The sequence below is a fragment of the Eulemur rufifrons genome, chromosome 3 (genome assembly GCF_041146395.1).
Source record: "Eulemur rufifrons isolate Redbay chromosome 3, OSU_ERuf_1, whole genome shotgun sequence".
Taxonomy (NCBI): Eukaryota; Metazoa; Chordata; class Mammalia; order Primates; family Lemuridae; genus Eulemur; species Eulemur rufifrons.
This window is the reverse complement of record NC_090985.1, coordinates 88679373-88699555: the sequence shown is the minus strand read 5'-3', so window position 1 is coordinate 88699555 and position 20183 is coordinate 88679373.

The window sequence follows — 20183 nt, the reverse complement described above, 5'->3', positions numbered from 1 at the left end:
AATTGTCTGGATCATGACAGCTGACAGTGATGAAGGGTTTCCTTGATAGCGTGGAATTCCTGCAATGTCAGAGATGTTAGTGAACGAGTGAAGATAGATCTGGATCACCCTTTAATGTATTACTAAGATGATATATTTGTTGGTTAGTAATTCCTAAAGTGGGACGTATCCAATTCACATGTCCCAAAAGTTGTTGTAATGAACGTAGTGTCAGGGTAGAAGGCAAGGAGATTGCTATTTGTTGGGGTTGCAGTGAGTGCAAAAAAAGTAGATAACCAAGATAGTGCCAGGGTTGGGTAAGTTGCATTTTGTCTGGGGCAATTTGCAGCCCATGGACGGCAGTATATGTTTGTACACGGGCAAACAATAATTCTGCTTGAGTAGGAGCCGCTAATACGTCATCCATATAGTGATAGATGATAGTGGTTGGGAACTGGCGCTAAGAAGGGAGTGGGGCTTGATGAACATAATATTGACAAATAGTGGAACTATTTAACATTCCTTGGAGAAGGACTTTCCAGTGATACCTGTCGACCAGATGGGCATTATTATAAGGAGGAACAGAAAATGCAATCCTTTCCCAGTCTTGTTTCGCTAGAAGAATTGTGAAAAAACAATCTTTTAAATCAATTACAATCAAAGGTCAATCTCTTGGAATTACTAACAGCTAGGGAAGACCTGGTTGTAAAGGTCCCATTGGGACTATAATTGCATTAAGAGCTCTCAGGTCCTGCAGTAAATACCACTTGTTGTTAGGTATGATGAGTCCAGGAGTGTTCCATGGGCACAGGGAAGGTTCTATATGTCCTGCTTTAAGTTGGTCCTGGACAAGAGATTTTAAATGTTTTAATTTATCCTGCTTAATGGGCCACTGCTCTATCCAGATGGGTGAATTAGTAGCCCATTGTGAAGGTGTGGGTTGTATTGGATGCACCTGAGCAGTGGCCCCTATTGAAAAAGCTGGGTAGCTAGAAGAAGATTCCATTGTTCTAGCAAATCTCATCCCCATAAAGATTGGCTCTCTCCTAGGCGATGTTGAAAAGCAGGTGGCTTACCAGGGGAGGAACAGAGATCCCCTTTGAGGGCGGGGGAAGGAGGAAGAGGAGGTAGCTGCTGCTCCTGTTGAGCCGCAGAAGGCGATGGTGGAGAGAATGGCTCAGGATTCGGAAATTTTATGGCAGGGGACGCTTGCTTGCTCCTTCTCAGCAGATGGCGGCGGAGGAGGAGCAGGTTCCAGCGAATTAGAATCCTCAGGAATTTGCAAGGGAGTCAGTGCTATTCGCACCAGACTCCATGTAGTTAACACAGCAAGGGGCACCGGAACCCCTTGCCTAAGATTCTTCTTAAGAATCTTCTCTACTTGTTCCCAGAGCTCTAAATCTAATGTGTCCTCATCTGGGAACCAGGGGCAATGCTGTCTTACTGTGCATAAGAGTTGTTGGAAAGCTTTTGGTTTGACAGAACACTGGGCAGCTTTTAAGAGTTGTTGCAAAGCGCACAGATAAATTTGCTGATTTTTGTCAGGTGCTCTCCCATGTTAGAAATCCCCTTCTGAAACTACATACATAGGTTCCTTTCCCAAAACAGCGGGTGGGACTGTCCCTTACCGGGGTGATTCCCCTTGTAGTCTGGATGATGAAAATGCTATCTGGATGTGCGGATTCCTGAATCACCACTTGCTGCGGCTGCTTTTCGCTCCTGAGCTGGGCAACGAAGGAATGAATAGTTAAACACATAGTGTTTAGAGAGAAGAGGAAAGGCTAAAATCTGAAGGAGAAAATGGCCTCCTCAGCTAACTTTCTCCCCGTACTTACTTACAAGTATACATGCAAAGGGTCAGTGCCGTTTGTTAATTTCTTTAACAACTTCCATACAGGTCAGCTGTTTTCAGCCAACCTTTCCACACAGCAAACAAGCATCTTCAGGCAGGCATTTTTGCTTGACCCTTCATTCACCTTGCTCATGTTCTTTCCATCCATCCTTTCTTCTAGGCCCAGCCCCTACAGGTTAAGGCATTGCTGTTTAGTTGTTTGTTACCGCTGCATATCCTATGCCATCTCGACTAATGCACTGGTTAAAACCATGACGTCTAATTTAGACAACCCTGAGTAAGAAACTTGGTTTGACATGTCCCTTGTTATTTCCTTCCACTCTCCTAAGCCAATTCTGTCAGCTGTTTCCTTTGCTTCAGTAAAGTGGTATAACAAAAACAAGAAGAATTGAAAGATTCGATCCCTGAAAAATTCCCTAGGATTTTGGAAAAAATCTTATGAGTAAGAGTGAGGCTTCCCTGCCATCTGAGGTTTAAAACTCTCTAGGCTGGGAGGGTACGGAAAGGGAAAATGATGGAAGTGATGAAAGAGCTATGTAGGGTCTGCATCTGACCATGGGGACAGACCTGTAGGAGCTTTGAAGTGAGCAGCTACATCAATAACAACCCCTAAGGAGCCCAGTAGAAACCAAGGCCAACTCTTTTTCTGTGGGCCACCAGTATCTGCTAGCTTGAGTAAATATTTTCAATCGACAGTATCCAAAAGCTGAGAGTCTACAGACCAATGAGTTTCTATTTGACCAAATACTTAAATGGCCTGAGCTCAGAGGTTATAACTCTCCTTTATGACTTTTGATAACTTCCCTTTGACATTAGTTAGCAGATCTGATGTCCACCTATATCCTGATACTTGCTAGTTATTGCTTTAGCTCCACAAATTTTAGCTTCATGTTAGCCTTTCACTGTTTAGTTCAAAATATTTCTATTAGGTCATTAAATATGAAATGTCCAATTTCAAATCAAAAATGTAGTTTATTATATCTCAAACAAGAAACAGTACAATTAATCGAAGTTCAAAGTGTGTGCCTAAACTATTGACACAATTTTGACATCTTAACAGTATCTTCTTTATGTCAGCAGCAAAGAAGCCTGGAGAGCAAGTGGCGATGAAATCATGAAAGGCATTTTCCACAGCTTGTTGAGAATTGATATTTTTCCTTGCAAAAAGTGGCCCAAAGCCTGGAAGAAGTGGCAGGCAGTTGGTGCAAGGTCTGGTGAATACAGCAGATGACAGAGAGTTTCCAAGTCCAGCTGCTGTAGTTTGAGCAGCATTGTTTGTGCAACATGTGGTCAAGAGTTATCTTACAAGAGGATTGTCCTGTCTCTGTTGACCAATCTCAGCTGTTTGATCACAAGCATCCTTATCATTTCATCCAATTGGTTGCAGTAGACATCCATTGTAATCAACTGACCAGGTTTCATGAAGCTATAGTGGATAATACCAGTGCTGGACCACCAAACAGATACTATAGCTTTTTTTGATGAATATTTGATTTTGGAGTGTGTTTCAGTACTTTATCTTTATTCAACCATTGTGCTGAGTGTTTGCAATGGTCAAAAAGAATCCATTTTTCATCACAGGTACAATACAATATAGAAATGGTTCACCTTTATGTCATGACGGCAAAGAAAGGCAAGCTTTGAGACGATTTCTCTTCTGACTCTCATTTAATTCATGCAGAACCCATCTATCCAGCTTCTTTACCTTGCCACTTTATTTCAAATGGTCCAATATTGTTGGAATAGTAACATCAAACCTTGCTACTAATTCACGCATAGGTTGAGATGGACTTACTTCCACTACAGCTTTCAACTCATCATTATCTAGCTTGGTCTCAGGTCGCCCACGTGGCTCATTTTCAAGATTAAAGTCACCAGAAGAGAATTTCTCTAACCATCAACATACTGTGCATTCATTAACCACATCCTTCCCAAATACTAAGCTGATATTTTGAGCTTAGTATTTGGGCTGTGCTGCATTGGTTCTATAACGAATTCATATTTGAAAATAACACAAATTTTTGACTTATCCACGGATTCAAAAAAATTTCTCTTAAAAATATGAAAGATAATCACAAGCAAAAATGTGTATTTGCAAGACCGAGCGTCTACCTTCACAATAAAAATAAAACAATAAGTGTCAAATTGAAATGTCGGAGACATCAACTGTCAAACTTAGTACTTAAGGAAATCTGAGATTTCATACTTAATAACCTAATTTCCCAAATGCCTTTGAATTATTTTGACGTATGGTGTTTGAGTTTCAAATGTTTGGGTATATTTCTGGATATCTTATTGGTATTGATTTCTAATTTTACATTATATCAGAGAACATCATATGTATAATTTAATCCTTTGATAGTGAAGCTTATTTTATAGCTTAATATATGATCTATTTTGTTGAATGTTACAAGTAATTTTGTAATAAATGTATAATTGGTGTTGTTGGTTAAGGGTATTCTATGAATGCCAATTGGTTCAAAGCAATTATTAAGGTTGTTCAGCTCTTCCATGTCCTTAACAGATTTTTTTTTTTTTGGTTTACTTGCTCTATCAATTATTGAGAAAAGAGCGCAAAAATTTCCAACTATGTTTTTTTATTTCTGCAATTAGTTCTTTTAATTTTTGATTTATGTATTTTGAAGCTCTGGTGTTAGTGGCATATGCACTTTAGATTGTCTTCTAGATAAATAATTCCCTTGTGTTATTGTGACATTTCCTCCTTATTTCTGGCAATTTTCTTTATCTTAAAGTCTACTGTATTTGATATTATTATAGCCATGCCAGCTTTGTTAAGTTCTAGGTTTGCATGGTGTATATTATTTTCTTATGTGTTTTCATATTTAAAGTGTGCTTCTTTTAAAAAATATATAAGATGGTATTATTCTTTGATCTCTCCATCACTATCTTTTAATTGGACTATTCAACAATTTGCATTAATCCATTTACATGTAATTATCAACTTTGTATACATACCACATGTTCTTTATCCATTCATCCATCAGTCAAAATTTAGGTTGATTGTATATCTTGGCTAATGTGAATAATTCTGCAATGAATATGAGAGTGCAGATATCTTTTTGAGATACTAAATCCATTTTCTTTGGATATACACCCCAGAGGTGAGAGTGCTTGGTCATATGGAAGTTCTATGTTTAATTTTTTGAGGCACCTCCATACTCTGTAATGGCGATACTAATTTACATCCCCACCAACAGTGTAGAAGGGTTTCTTTTTTTCTACATCCTCATTGACACCTGTTATCTTTTGTGTTTCATAGCCATCCAATCAGGTGTGAAGTGATATCTCATTTTGGTTTTAATTTGCATTTCCCTGATGATTAGTGATGTTGGTCGTTTTTTTTTCCTATACCTATTGGCCATTTGTATGGTTTCTTTTGAGAAATATCTATTCAGGTCATTTGTTTATTTTTAATTGGGTTGTTTTCTTGTTATGAAGAGGTTTGAGTTTTTTATGTATTTTGGATATTAACCCTCATCAGGTGTATGGCTTGCAAATATTTTCTCCCTTTCTGTAGGTTGTCTGTTTACTCTGTTAATTGCTTCCTTTGCTGTGCAGAAGTTTTTTAGTTTGAAACAATCCCATTTGTCTACTCTTACTTTTGTTGCCTGTGCTTTTAGGGTTATATGTGTGTGTATGTGTGTGTGTGTGTGTGTGTGTCATCTTTGCCAAGACCAATGTCAAGAGTCTTTTTTCCTATGTTTTCTTCCAGTGAGTTTATAGTGTTAGGTTTCATATGTAAACCTATAATCTAGTTTGAGTTGATTTTTTGTATGTGGCATGAAGTAAGGGTCCAATCTCCTTATTCTGCATGTGAGTATCCAGTTTTCACAACACTGTTCATTGAAGAGACTATCCTTTCCCCATCCTTTGTGTGTTCTTGGCAACTTTGTTGAAAATAAATTGTCTAAAAATGCATGAATTTAATAAATGTCACCTTTGTGGGGTGGGCCTGTGTGCCTTCAGATGCCATGATACTCTTTTGTTTCTATAGGATTCTTACTTTCGGAGTTTTATTTATTTCTTCCTTCTTACCCCTAAAGCTCCAAAAGATTCCTGATCTTTCCAAGTTGTCCTCCTTCCTTAAAGAAGCACAACCACCCCTGCTTCTGCACACTATAAAAAAACTTCCATTTGATTTCCCAGTTGTATTAGCTCTCTAGGACTGCTCCTAACAATGTACCAGAAACTGAGTGCCTTAAACAACAGAAACTTACTGTCTTAAAGTTCTGGAGGCTGAAAGTCCAAGATCAAGGTATCAGCGGGACCATATTTCCCCTGAAGATGCTTGGGAAGGATCTGTTTTAGGCCTCTCTCCTAGCTTCTGGTAGTACCTCGGCTTGTGGCAACATACGTCTAACCTTCACATGGCGTTCTCCTGTGTACTTGTCTTGTTCCACTTTCCCCTTCTGATATGGATACTAGTCCCATTGGATTAGGGTACACCCTAATGACTTCATTTTAACTTGATCATCTGCAACACATTCTCAGGTATTAGGAGGTGAGACTTCAATATGTTTTGGGGCAACACAATTCAACCCATGACCCCAGTAGGCATTCACAACATGCTGAATTTGGGGGATGTGGGAGGTTTATTTCCCCACTTAGGTTAGGAGCCTTTTCTTCTGGGGGTGTACTACTCTAGATAACCTTGTTTGCATTGTGCTATCTCTAGGACTGTGCTGGACTCTCCTCTAGTTGATGTAATATGGTTTTCCAAGCTGGGCTTACTGGTAGCTAAAGTTTTTCCCCACATATATGGAAATTGAAGTTTCTAGTACTCTCTGTTTCCTAGCTATGCTGTAGAGATGAGTTGTGGCTGGTTTTATTTGCTCTTTTTATTGATCTGCATGGCTTTTGATGGATGTTTGAAGAAATTCAAATTCGAATGCCTACTCTTATGGGAGTGAGAAATATATATTGTAGTGTGTATTAAGATTGATATAAAGATACCAATTTTTTTTTAAAAATTTATTTCAGTCAGAAAATACTGATTCATTGCATTCTATTCAATAAACTGAGCATTTGTTTTCATTTAAGATGGAGGAGCTGTGGTAACAAACCATAAAGCATTTGGTGGTCAGATTCTAGTCCATGCAGATGACTCAAGTAGCCCAGTTAGACACATCTCTGGCATGTGATTGGTTTCTAGCTTTTCCGATTTATTGAAAACTCTAGTGTAAAAAAAAAAAAAGAAAGAAAGAAAATCCAAGTGTATGTGTTATTAATATTAATAATTATTCCATTTCCCCATCCATTTGGATATGACAGTCTATTCACAGAAATAGAACCTGGGAGATAATTTGACAATGACTGTGAATTTAATATAACCTATAAATTCACTAAAATAGCATCACTTGTAGGTTATCCTACTGCTTAATCTGAACTGAATATTGGACTACCTAAATTGTTGGGAGATCAGTGGAGATAGTATCCATTTTCCTCATGGCTCTTTTTGGTGTCTGGATGAGACTTTCTCTTGGACCAACAGACTCTAACACCTCTTCTGGAATTGATTCCAACCGATGATGAGCTACATCTGGCCTGTGAAATGAAAATAGCAAAACCTTTGATTGAGTCCAAGTTAAGTGGATCTACATCATCTGCTCAGTCAACTTTTGCCAAGATGAATGATGCTGTGTCAGTGTTCCATAATTTCAGAGGTGGATTTCCCCTCTTTAAAAACAAAGTGTTTTCCTTTATATAGGCAATGAAAGAAGAGGAAGAAAAAACCTGCTGTGTGTGAAAATACATTTTGGCTCCTCTATATATTTGGAAACAAAACCCTAAAATAACCCTATTTGAGCCTTTCTTCTTTTTCTTGGATCCCTGCCATCCTAGCCCTTACCAAGTTGCACAAGGGGGCACTATAGCCGTGAAAGCTCTGGGGAAGTGCGTTATTTCCTTACTTCCTAGGATCTGAAGAGTCTAAACAGGAACAAGAATGTGATGAGAAAGGAGAGAATCAATAACTTTCAGGGACTATGAGTGTTTCCACTTGTTTTGAGTCTGAGCTCTGAATAGAAAATATTTACTCCAGAAGGAGCACAAGTGGTCACAATAAGCAGAGGGAGAAAGCTGAGAACCTCAAAATCTATTTCACAAATTTGCCCAGTTTCCCACACAGAAGTGCAATAAACATAGAAAGGGAAATGAGCTGAATATGGATGTTTTCAGAACGGGAAGTCACCCAGCTGTGGGGCTGGTGGCTATGGTGGAGGCTGCGGTTCACATCCCAATGTCTAAAGTCCATTCCAGGCCTACATAATCTCCGTGGAGAGAAATGGAAGCCGGGGATTTTAATGTAAGGGTTGCTAAAGCATCACAGTGAAAGTGGGGATAATTTAATTGAAGGCATTGTGATACTGTGATTACTGGTATAACCACTATACCCTTAGGTCCTGCCAACCGATGATGCAGATGAGGTCATATCGACATTAATTTCCAAATTCTGTCTGCTTGGTGTCTTTCATCTCTGTAAAGCTTTTCCAGATTACCTATAGGATATTGGGCATATCCATATCAACTTCTAGTGCCGAGGCATAATCTAGGTTTTTACTTATTGATTTTGTATTCTTTTTTAGTGTTTTAAAAGTCTCTAATGCCATCTTTCTCTTCTCATCCTCCTCAGTTAACTTCATCCTTAGCCAGAATACAAGGGACTCTTCAGTTGTCTTGTAAAGACTGAGCTATCACATTTAACTCTAAATAGCTCTTCTGTCTTTTGCATTAATTTAACTGAGCTCACTTGTATCCATTTGTTCAGCCCCTCTCTGTACTGCAATAAGTTATTTAACAACACAGAAGTAAAAAAAGACCTGAGAAGTCAATGTGCTGAGCTGCAAAGGAAACTAGCTAATGAGCTTCAGGCTGAGATTAAACAGGGTTTGCAAAATTAAAACATTGCTTAAAAATGTATGAATTATATATATAAAAACTGTAACATATGATAAATTCACATATAAATTGTATAGATTTATTTTTAAAGTAATGATTACATTGAAGAAATACAAAACCACTGTTGGCCCCAATAGAAAGCAGAATTGTCAATGTAGAAAATATACCTAGTAACATGTAGGAGAAACTTGAAAAACTTTCTTAGAACCCAGGAGGAATGTTCAAAGAAACTAAAATGATGGGACACCTTTTAAATACATAGCTTGGATATTCAACATACAAATGATGTTTCTAAAGAAGAAAAGATGAACTACATAACAGTAATTATGGCATAATGCTGAAAAAGTTTCTTGAGCTAAAGGAAAACAAGAGTATGCACATTGCAAGTCCCCATGATGAAGCAGGTAAAATTAATGAGAAACAATAGGTAGCAGAATATTTCCTACTGAAATTATAGGATTGCAAGACAAATGAGAACATACTCTAAGTAGCCATATAGTAAAAACAGTGTACCTATAAAACAACTAAATCAGGTTAGCATCAGACCTCATGTGCAGTTCATGAGTGGGAAACAAACCAATTGATATTTTTAGAGTGTTGGTAAAGTTAACTATATAAATTAAATGTACATAGGTAGCAGCAAAGACATAATCAGGCATTCAAGAGTTCAGCAAATAAACATCCATGGACTTGTCTTACAAATATTATGTGAAGCTACCCTCCAGCTTACCCAGATATAAATAAATATTAAATAGTAACAGCTCGGAAGTTGTAGAGGAAAAAAACTGCTTTGGAACTGAATGTAAAAATGATTAATCAGGTTGTATAAGTAATTATTGTATGCATAATTTATTATACAGCCTAATACAAAAGTTAAACGTATATTTAAAAGATAGAATATATAATTTTTTTAAATGAGTAAATTCTGGTTTTAAATTCTCAGATTATATCCACAAGAACTTGGAAGTAGAAGAAGAAGTGGTGGGATGGGCTGAAAGTGAAGGAATCTCTCATTTGCCTAAGAGAAGGAGTCTTCTCTTTACATCCACATTTATTTAAAAATGCAAGTGTAAATGTACTTTAAAATAGCAAAAGGTAACCTAGTATAATTAAAATAGAACTTTTTTTTTTTTTACAAATTATAAGGCAACAACAGAGTGAAGATGAAAAATATCAAAGAAAACAATCAAACCAAACCAAACAGAAATGTCTAGAGAAACTGCTTAACTTAGCAAAACATAGATTGGAGGAGAAACACAAGGCAAGTGCAAAACACAGAAGTCATAAAACAATGTAACAAAAATAAAACCAAAAGTGCTTATTATTATAAAAAATATAAATAGGCTAACTCCTTTTTTAAAACACAAAGTTATAAATTGACTAAAGAACATATTTGTGCTTTAAAAAGCAAACTCTAAGTTTAGACTCACCTCTTTTGTGCCACAGTTTCTCATATGTAAAATGAGAATTAAGAAGTTAGTAAAACATGGAATTAGTTTCTGGAGCATGGCAAGGACTCAATAAAGGTTAGTTAGTATTTTCATTAATGGTTATTATAGTTCTTATATACATTTTACAAAAGAATCACATAAAATTATTTAAATTGTATATTATTGTATACTGCAGGTAAATAAACTTGTAAAGGGTAGTGGTGAAAATATTTTTACTAGAGAAGCAGAATGGCCTGGATTAGTGGTTCTCGGTTCTGCTCCTTGGAGTCCTGGGAGTTTTCACAGAGCTCATTCTTAGGCAACTATGGACTTGAAAGATAAAAAGGATATAGAAAATAATGGGACAGAGCTCAACACCTGTATAAGCAAATAAATGCAAACAACAGGCAAAAACAAATAAGCAAAAACCTCCTCATTGACATAAAGTCTGAGAAATTATAGGAGTAAGTTAATTGAGCTTTTTGAGGATCAGTTTTCTCATCTACAGAATGGGGTTAATATTACCTAGGGTTATTTTGTAGATTTTCCTAATGTTGAATGTAAAATGCATGGAACAACACAGCCATCCCATAGCTGCTGGCTGCCTGTCTAGCTCCCCTGCATCAACCATTAAATGGCTAGCTTTTGGAAGTGGCCAGATTATATGCTTTGAATCATCCTTGTCCTCCCTCCACCTGTTATTCATGTGTGCATCATACTTGGATGCTCAAGAAATAATACATTTCATTTTTCCTAAACTAACAGGAACATTTCTGGCAAAACGAAATCACAAAAGCATGTCAATGCCAAACACAAATGGCTGTTAGATCAACCACAGTTTGTGATAGTCTACATCATCTATTGGCTCAGAAGACTGGGAATTGACTCTTTGAATATTGTTGCCTAGTGCATACGAATTTTCTTTAGCTTTGAAGTAGTGTGGGCCAGTAGTTTCTGGGTCCCCTGTTTTTCAGAACACTCAACTACATTTTTTAAAAAATTATCATTGTATCTGGTTTAATTGGTGGGAAAAAGTTTGCATGTAAATGCATATGCTGATCTTCAATATCCCTCTGCCAAAAATATATATATATATGTGTGTATGTGTGTGTGTTTGTGTGTGTTTGTGAGAGAGAGTCATACACACATGCAAAGAACTGAGGAGTGAGAAGGGTTCCTTACCCCCTGCCACCAGGAATACCCATTGCTCAATACCTGACATTCCATGTGTTGTGTGTGTAGCAGGCTGCAAAGATACAAAGGACAAAAAAAGGGGAGAAATGGACATAGGGAAGTATAAGAGAGGAATTTTAGTATTTTTCCCAGAACAATCCTTGGCACTGCCCCCTCCCTCCCAAAATCTCACTGCTTCAAAGAAATGCCAGCCCTAATGTGTATTCACACGTATATTTCAGCGTGGAACATCAGAGTGGGACCAGCCATCCTTTGTACATTCATGTGCATATGTAAATGCTGTTTTTCCCCAAACAGTCCTTGTCAGTAAACTGTAGCATTATTTAGCTATTTATACTTTGCTAAAAAAGAGTAAGCACAGTTTTACAGAAGCCTTGAATACAAATATCTACATAAATAGGTGGTTAGTCAATCTGCATTTGGAGTTTATGTGATTAACAAAAATACATTAATAATACTAAAACTTAAATAGGAGTTAAATAAAAATATTGAGAATTCGAGAAAGATTCAGTAGTGCAGAAAAAGCACAACCTAGAGTGCAAAATGATGCTAACAGGTGCATCATATCGGTATTTTGATTTGGAAATTTGTCCATGGTATTAATCCATGGAGCAAGACTTAAAAAAATCCATCATTTATTCAGCAAGTTGCTGCTTTGCTTTTCAATTTGTTAATACGATACTCTTTAGATTGAGCATTTATCTACATGACACCAAACATACAGATGAAAACCAAAACATTCAGTCAATCATTCAGCTATTTGTTAATATACACTTGGCATCACTTAGAAATGAGTAATTAAAAATTGTTAACTAGAATTTCCATTTTTACTTATATATTTGGCAATATTTAGGTATAGTCATCATTACAAGGAAAGCTGGTCCGATTAGTAATTGCTTTCCTTTTATTTGACATTTGGTATTCTGTTAACAAAATACAAAAGCTTTTTGTCCTGATATGTTTATTTTTTCTGATTGTTAAATTATAAGCTTCATTTTCCTTTGACTGTTGAGCTCTGATCTCAATTTTTTTCCATCAATGTTTTGATTCTTTTTATTCTCATTTTAGCTTTCCTAAAAAAAGGATATGAATTATTCTCTATAGACTTTATGACTTTACTTGTTACTTATTTCATTCATTCTTATATAAAGTGAGTTAAAGTGATTTAAATGCTTATAATAAATATGAAATAAGAGAGATAGACCAAAATTTTACACTTCAGTCAAGATCAAAAGACATTAGAAAAAAAAAAAAGCAAAGAAAAATGAACCAGCTTTCTGGGATGAGTGAGTTCCTGTAATTGGGCACCCACTTTCCTAAGAGTTGAAGATAAAGGCAAAGACTGCGTTGAGGGTGAGGAGTAGGATGATATTCTCTGAAAAAGAAAAGAATCATACAAGTCCATCCAGGGCAGTCCATCCAGAAGAAAAACCTGTTGTTTTTCTTCCCTAACACGACCAAGGACTTCAGCAAGCTCTTCAATAACTGTGCTTTGTTTATTACAGGATGTTTATGCCCCTAGCCCACCTCCCAGTCCACAGCAGGAAAATTGCTGGTTCAGAGAAACATTTTATCTGGGCACTCATTTCTCTTAGGAATTCATTGCATACATTAGTACTGTCTAAATATTTTTCACTGATTTCTGATGATTTAATTCAACACGGGGATAAAGCTTAAAGAAGCTAATACATATCACGTAACAGACATTTCTGTTACAGACCAGCTGAGCATTTTGTCTTCTTTAATTTCCACAATGTGCTCAGAAGGGATTAGCTCCATTTTGTAGGTGAAGAAACCAAGGTTTTGAAGAGACTGAGTAACAGGCCCAAGATCACAAGCTAGAAGGCGGTAAGTGGCAGAGCTGGTGCGTAACACCTGGGTGGCTGAATGTGCATAAGACTCGCCTGTGTGTAAGAATCTCCTGGGCTCCCACCCCAGAGATTCTGACACTGTAGATATGACGTGGGGCCTTGGAGTCTGCATTTCACAGCTTCTCTGGTGATATTTGCCAGTGGTGGAAGCACAGCCAATACTCAAGTGTGCTGACTCCCCGAGCCTGCTCCTTCCCATTGTGGAAAGATTACTTTTCACCCGGAGGGTCTCACAGTCATTTCAGTGGGTTTCCTACGACAGATACGAAAAAACTTCCATGTAGGCATAATGCTTCTTATTGAGTTCACTATGGTTACAAAAAAAAAAAAAAAAACCCACAACATTTTGACAAAAATAACAATAGCTGTAGCTGCTCCTTATAGAGCTCTCTTAAACACAGCAAACATTCTAAGTGCTTTACCTCTATTATAGCCTCAAGCAGCCTATCAGGTACTGTTATTAATATTATACTTCTCAGATTAGAAAACTGGGGAAGAACTAAAATTTGTCTTCTGAGGCTACTGTCACTGGGAATCATTTAGGTGAAAAACGAGTAGACTTTCAGGACTTTCTGGAATGGTAAGCTTTCTTTTGGAGTAAGCTTAGTGATGCGGTGATGACTACCAGAATGGGCCACTAGACATTTGGACAGACAGTTGTTCAGAAGGTTCTTCAAGGCTGAGTTCAAGAGGAACAAAGAGGAAATAGTTCAGCAGCCTGCAGAGCACCGTCAATATGAGAACTTCTCCCTCACTTCTTTGCAAAATTTGTGAGGAGTTACGGGTCAGGTATGCCTTCGGTCTCCACCGCGAGGTTTGTATTTTTAAGGGGTGAAATAAAGCACTTACAGCTTTTCCCAAGTTTGAAAAGGCCAAGAAAGGAAAAATTCCCTTAAGCAAAATTAATGTAGTGAATCTTACTGATGTTTTCATTTTCACTGAAACTTAGATACTAATAAAATAAGTGACACCATTAAATGGGTTACCAATCTATGTCATGTGTCAGCCTCGGTAAAAGTTTCCTCTGGGTTTTCCTCTTTCTTTTTATAATATTAATTTCTTCATCCTATCCACATTCAACCGTTGGGTCTGATAGAGCATGCCTCACCCATCTTTGTAGTCCCAGAACCAAGAAAGTGTTGGTACAAAACAGGAGCTCCATGAATATTTATCGAGTTGTATTAAGCACCTGCAATATAAGCTACCCCATGATAACAATTATGCAACATACTATAGTAAAATGTGTCTTCTCAGCTCCTAGGAGCTTACAACCCACCTAGATCTCAGGCATTTTCATCAGGCAGTGTTTCAGGATGCCAGATCCTTAATTTTCAAATGAAGCTTGATTATGAGACTAAATGATTATATAAAAGACTCTGTTATGGATTCCATAATGGAATTTGGTGACCCTCTAGTTCAGAGGCTCACAAACTCTTTTTTACTAACCAAAGTCTTTTCTTCAAACAAAATTTTACGCAGAAATCCAAAATATTGCTCAGCTGAATCTGGTTGAAAAGGTATATGAAGCCGTCCTTTCGCTGGATCTCAGAGGAGCTTCATTGTCGAAGCCAGATTTCCTTGTTGTACAGCTGAGACTAGTGAGGCCAAGAGAGAGATTAAGAAATTGACTTCTCAAGGGCACACTGCTAGTTAGATACAGAGTAGAAAACAGAATCTGCATATATATTTACCTCTCTATTCTTTCTGTCAGAACTCAGGTTGGTTAGGAGAACAGTAAAATCCAAAATAGGCTCTGGCCAAGGCCCAGCGCTGCAGAGCAGGGCAAATCACCGAGCCAAATGTGGGCAAGTAAGAGTAACATCTGGGAGTAACATGGGCCATTAGCATGAAGAGGCCAAACTGATGAAGGGAAAGTGTCCAGGCCCGGAGCCTCCGCTGTGATCTGAGATGAGAGCTGGCCGGGCTTAGAGACTTCTCAAGCACTTAAGTTCGTGTGCAGGAGCTTCCTGGATAGTAATCCCAGGGAACTGCACAGTGAGTCCAACATCTAACACTACTCAGATTCTGTACTTCAGGGGTTCAAGTCCTAAAACACTTAAGTTTCTAACGTATAAGCTACAAAATGTAGGCCCAGACAGGCAGCCCTCCTTTTGTTCTTATGTGGGAATCTAATTTTGCGGTTTCTACTAAGGGATAGTAGCCTCTGCTGTCTTCTTTCTGACGTCTTTTAGCTTGTGGGCCCCTTTTGGCCTTTGCCCTGATACACTGCTTCTATTAATAACGTGCCTTCCATTTCTGCCTTTTCCCTGTCTCTTCCTACTGCTCTTATGTCAAAAGAGGGTTACTATTTAACGTTATAAAATGCTCCAAATTTATCTGTGCCTCACTGGGTAGTTTTTAGAATAAAGTTGATCTAAAAAAAAACTTATTGGCAAGTTAGGAATCCTGGCTTTTATTTTACTACTGAAAGATTGGGTACTTTCAGGTTTTCCACTTCTAATCTATTATGATCCTGTGATAAACAGATGCTGAAGAAACAGTTCCTGATAAAGAAATATTTGTTAAATGATAGTTATATTCAGGAAAAGTCCAAGACTACTCCAAAATCACTGAAGGCTTTTCTTGCTGGAATTGATTGAGTTGTCCTTTCAAATTGGGGTTAAGGCCACTAGCATGGCAATTTCAGAGAAAGAACATCTGTTTGCAATATACCTGGCTGGTGGATGTATTCTGGAATTTAATTTCTATAGCTGCCAATCTTTTGACCTTTAAAACACAAACATTGATCCTGGCAGGAAAAAAAGGAGGGTTTGTGGTTCAGCTTCTGCAATCCCCTGAAATGGGCCACTGATTAGGGGACCTGATACATGGTATATATTATACATTGAAGATTATAAAACACAATCAGAGCATCCAGAGGGACAGAGACCTCCCCCCCCCCAATGAAATTCTATAAGGCTCTAGTATCTTTATATACAAAATGTATTTCCCATGTGCACCCAACATTGATTCCTTTTTTTTCATTCTTCCTTGTTGGCTAATGTGACAAAGCCATATTCTTTCATAACATGTACTACCCCCTGCATGCATATATATAGCATTTCAACTTCTTTGCCTCTGCAAATAATTGGCTGATTTTTTTTTTCTTAAGTACTCAAACTAGCAGAGTGTGGTATGAAGTACACCTATCCAAATTAGCCTACTGCAAATACAAACAGAGAGGTTCTAAATATTGCATTTGATCATTTTCTCTGTAATTTGCTGTTCATACGGATGCTTTGCATATGTTGATTAAATATGCACTTTCCACTGCCTGGGGAGCCAGAGCCCCTCACAGCAGACCAGTGTAATCTGGTCCCAGGAGACTGCAGCACTCCAGAGGGGCACTGTCACACGGACTACCTGCTTCAGCTTGTCTTAGCAACAATGATCGCCATATGTGAAGCTGCAGGAAAACAGATGCTGTTTTTCCATTTGTGAAATCAAGTTGTTGGAAAGTAGTCAGGTTTCCAATGTATGAAAGCTCATCTAATCAACCTACGGAGACAGAGACAGTGTGAGCTTTCTCAGAAATATTTGACAACATTCCCTAGTATTGGTGACTAGAAGCATATATGAAATCATAGTTCCAAAGTGATAATCCTTTTCCCATACTTGTGTTGATAATATCTGTTTTGATGGCTGCAAATGAAGTCCCTAATTTTCTTAAACAGAAGGAATTTGAAACCCAGTTTTCAACTGTAAAAAGGGTTTCAAGGCATGATCTCTAGGTATACAGTAAATTAACTGTAGCATCTTATTTTATCATATTAGTCATAAGTATCAAGGCTTATTCCCCCCCCCCCATGACCAGGAACAGGAATATAAGAGATTCACAAATGAAAACAATTCACTCTTTACCAATTCAAAACTAAAATTGATCCATCCTACCTCACTCTTGCCATGTATTGCAAGAAGTCATGTTACTTGCCATTTGTGTAGCAAAATAGTTACTTGGAAAGCTCCTATTTATTCATAAAATGTGACCTGATTCTCAGAGTCAGTGCCCACAGCAAAGTATAGTTTGAAATCTAATTAACTAGATTACATACCATACCATGTCAGGAAGAAAAGGAATGATATTTGTCAATCACAAAATGTTAGAGCAATATAGTCACTTATAAACCAGATCAACTATGGATATTATTTGATCTGTAATTATCATTATTTTAATTTATAGGAGGAAATACAGACAAAACCTGAATATAAGCCATATTAAGTTTACAATCAAGGAACCTGCCTTCTACTCCTATTTTCACCATTACTAACTGATTTTATTGTAGCCCGACTTTTAATTTTTCTACAAAATATAAGCAGTAATGCATCAAAAAATTGTCATAAGAAATACAACAAGCTTTAAGAACTAAAAAATCTGTAGAAACTGAAAGTATTAATAACCTTTGTTCTTCACTTATGAGCGTGTCCTGGTGTCCGAGTACAGGAAATTCAACTTTCTGGAATGTTACCCCTCTGAGATGACTAAGAAACCTACTGAAAGATGACTGCATAATAGTAAAACTAATGCAGACACAAAAATTGCTATTTGTTCAGAAGATGAAGATGTTACACCATTTAGAGTAGTGTCATTTAGTTAGCATTTGAGCTGGTATTTGAAACGAGGAGATTCAACAAGATGGGGGTGTTTCTGCAGGAAAGAAACAGGACACATAGGACAAGCACAATGGTGAGAGAGCACAAGGCATTTGTAGAGGTGAGGAATTTTAGGTTAATTTGGCCTTTTGGTGAAGGAGAATCAGAGAGAAAGACAGGTAAGTTAAGACCAGATCACGAAGGTCCTGAGTTATGGTCTAAGGAGCACAGGTGTGACTCTGAGCAGTGGAAAAATCGAAGATGGCTTTTGGCAGCTAAGAATCGAGGTCAGGGCTGTGCTTCTACATACATCAACTTGGGACTTCAGTGCGTGGCGCACATTCAGCCTACGACGGACGAGCATTGTGCTTGCATATTACAGAGGGGAATGCGCTCTGATAAAGAATGCTGCAGTCCAGGAGGAAAGACCAGAAATATGAAACAGTTATAAATAAGTGCCAGGATATAATTAAGCACTAAATTGTGTGGTAACAACGATTGTCATTGAACTTTATAGTCTACAAATCACTTTTACAGTATTAATCTCAGCCTCTCAATAAATACTGAATGAACAATCAACTCTTTGAGGTAAATAGGAAATTTAAGGAATCCGAGGGAATCCAAGTGATATAGGTATTATGTGTTGATCTGGGACTCAGAACCAGATCTCATGGCACATTCTGCTTTTTGTGGAAGGATATGCAGGATTTAAAAGGAAAGAACATTATCTTCGACTTGTTCTGTCTTTGGGTTCACTAAGTACTATTGATAGAAAACAAGAAAAAAGATAGATTATACTAGAGTAGTTGGTAATAGTTAAATACTGTTAAATATGTTAAATAGTTAAATATGAACAAAGCATTCATGAAGTGGATATTTAGTGACCAGAGAGTGTGACTACTAATGGATGTAGCAAGAGTCTCTTTCATCAAGGATTTTGGGCTCATAAAGGAGACCATCCTCCAGCCCACCAGGCAATGCTGACACACACACAAGAGCTTTTGAATAAATTGACTTTCTGCTTTAATGGGCTAAAACTGATTTTTTCTACTAAGATTTCTGACTGATGTATACAGTAATTTGATGGAAACAGTAAATACCAGTAAATGGATGTTATGAAGCCCTGCAAAGTTTCTGTAGCTAATCAAATATTGGCCCGAAGTTCTGATGAGGATTCACATCAGAGTCCTGGCTCATTACATATCATATATCTGGGAACATGTCACTTAACCTCAATGAGCATATATTGTATATATAAAATTATAGTTGCAACTTCTAGCCCATCTACCTTTATCAAACAAGTAAGTGCATGCAAAATTACTCTGTCAAATGTAAAGTGGGTTATGCTATAAAAGTGTGAAAGGTATAAGTTGCTCAGAGTATGATGAGTGTTTTGATTTCATATCATACCAATTGGTGAGAAACTAATAAATACATTATTTTGGATATTCTAAGAGAAAAGGTTAATTTATTCCAGATTCATATATTCTGTTTATCCTCTTCTGTATTCTCAGGACACAATGGCTCAATGCTTTTCCAGCTACGGGAGGAAATTCTCTCTTTATCTCTCAAGGAGGCTAAAGAGCCCGCAGAACACTCCCCAGTCATTCTGCTGTGTGATGGGTAAACTGAGGGAGATTCTCCTGGGAGCTTGAAACTCAGTGTGGAAGAACATCAGAGGCTGGAAAACACTGTGTGGGGAACAAGCAGCAGAAAAACTGCAACTCGGCCACAGCAGCCTTTGCCATTGTTTCCAGGGTGTTCAAGATGCACTTGTGTGGCAGGCAAGTTCATGACCACCCCACTCAGGTCGTGAAGGGGGGATGCTTGCCTCCCTCTAGGAAAGCCTCACAGTCTGTCTTCCCCGCTCCTCATTACAGCCTCCTTCACTTTTGACAGAGGCCTGGGATCATTATAATGGAAACCACATGCCAAAGATGTTTGTGGCATAGAGGGTCCAAGTTACTCCATAGACAAGTGACGCTTACGACGGCTTTTGGCCACACCGAGGAACTTGGAAACTAGGCGTTCAAGGTGATTGGCACCAGTTGCAAATTGTGCAAACACCTGGGCTATGATATGATAGAAGGATGTTTTACTGAGAGGAATAAAAAGACTACAAACATTTTGTAACTGTAACTGGCAAATGGCAATTACCTCAAGTCTCAATCCTGCTTGCAGGGGTAGATAACTGAACGTCAATTTTATGACCTATTCCTTCAAAAGCCCTTATATATTTTAGCTCTGTTTATTTCAACAAATATTAAATGGCTACATCGAGCATGAAGTAGGACCTGGTAACACGAAGAAGAACCTTGTCCTCCTGGGATGTACCATCTGGCAGATTAT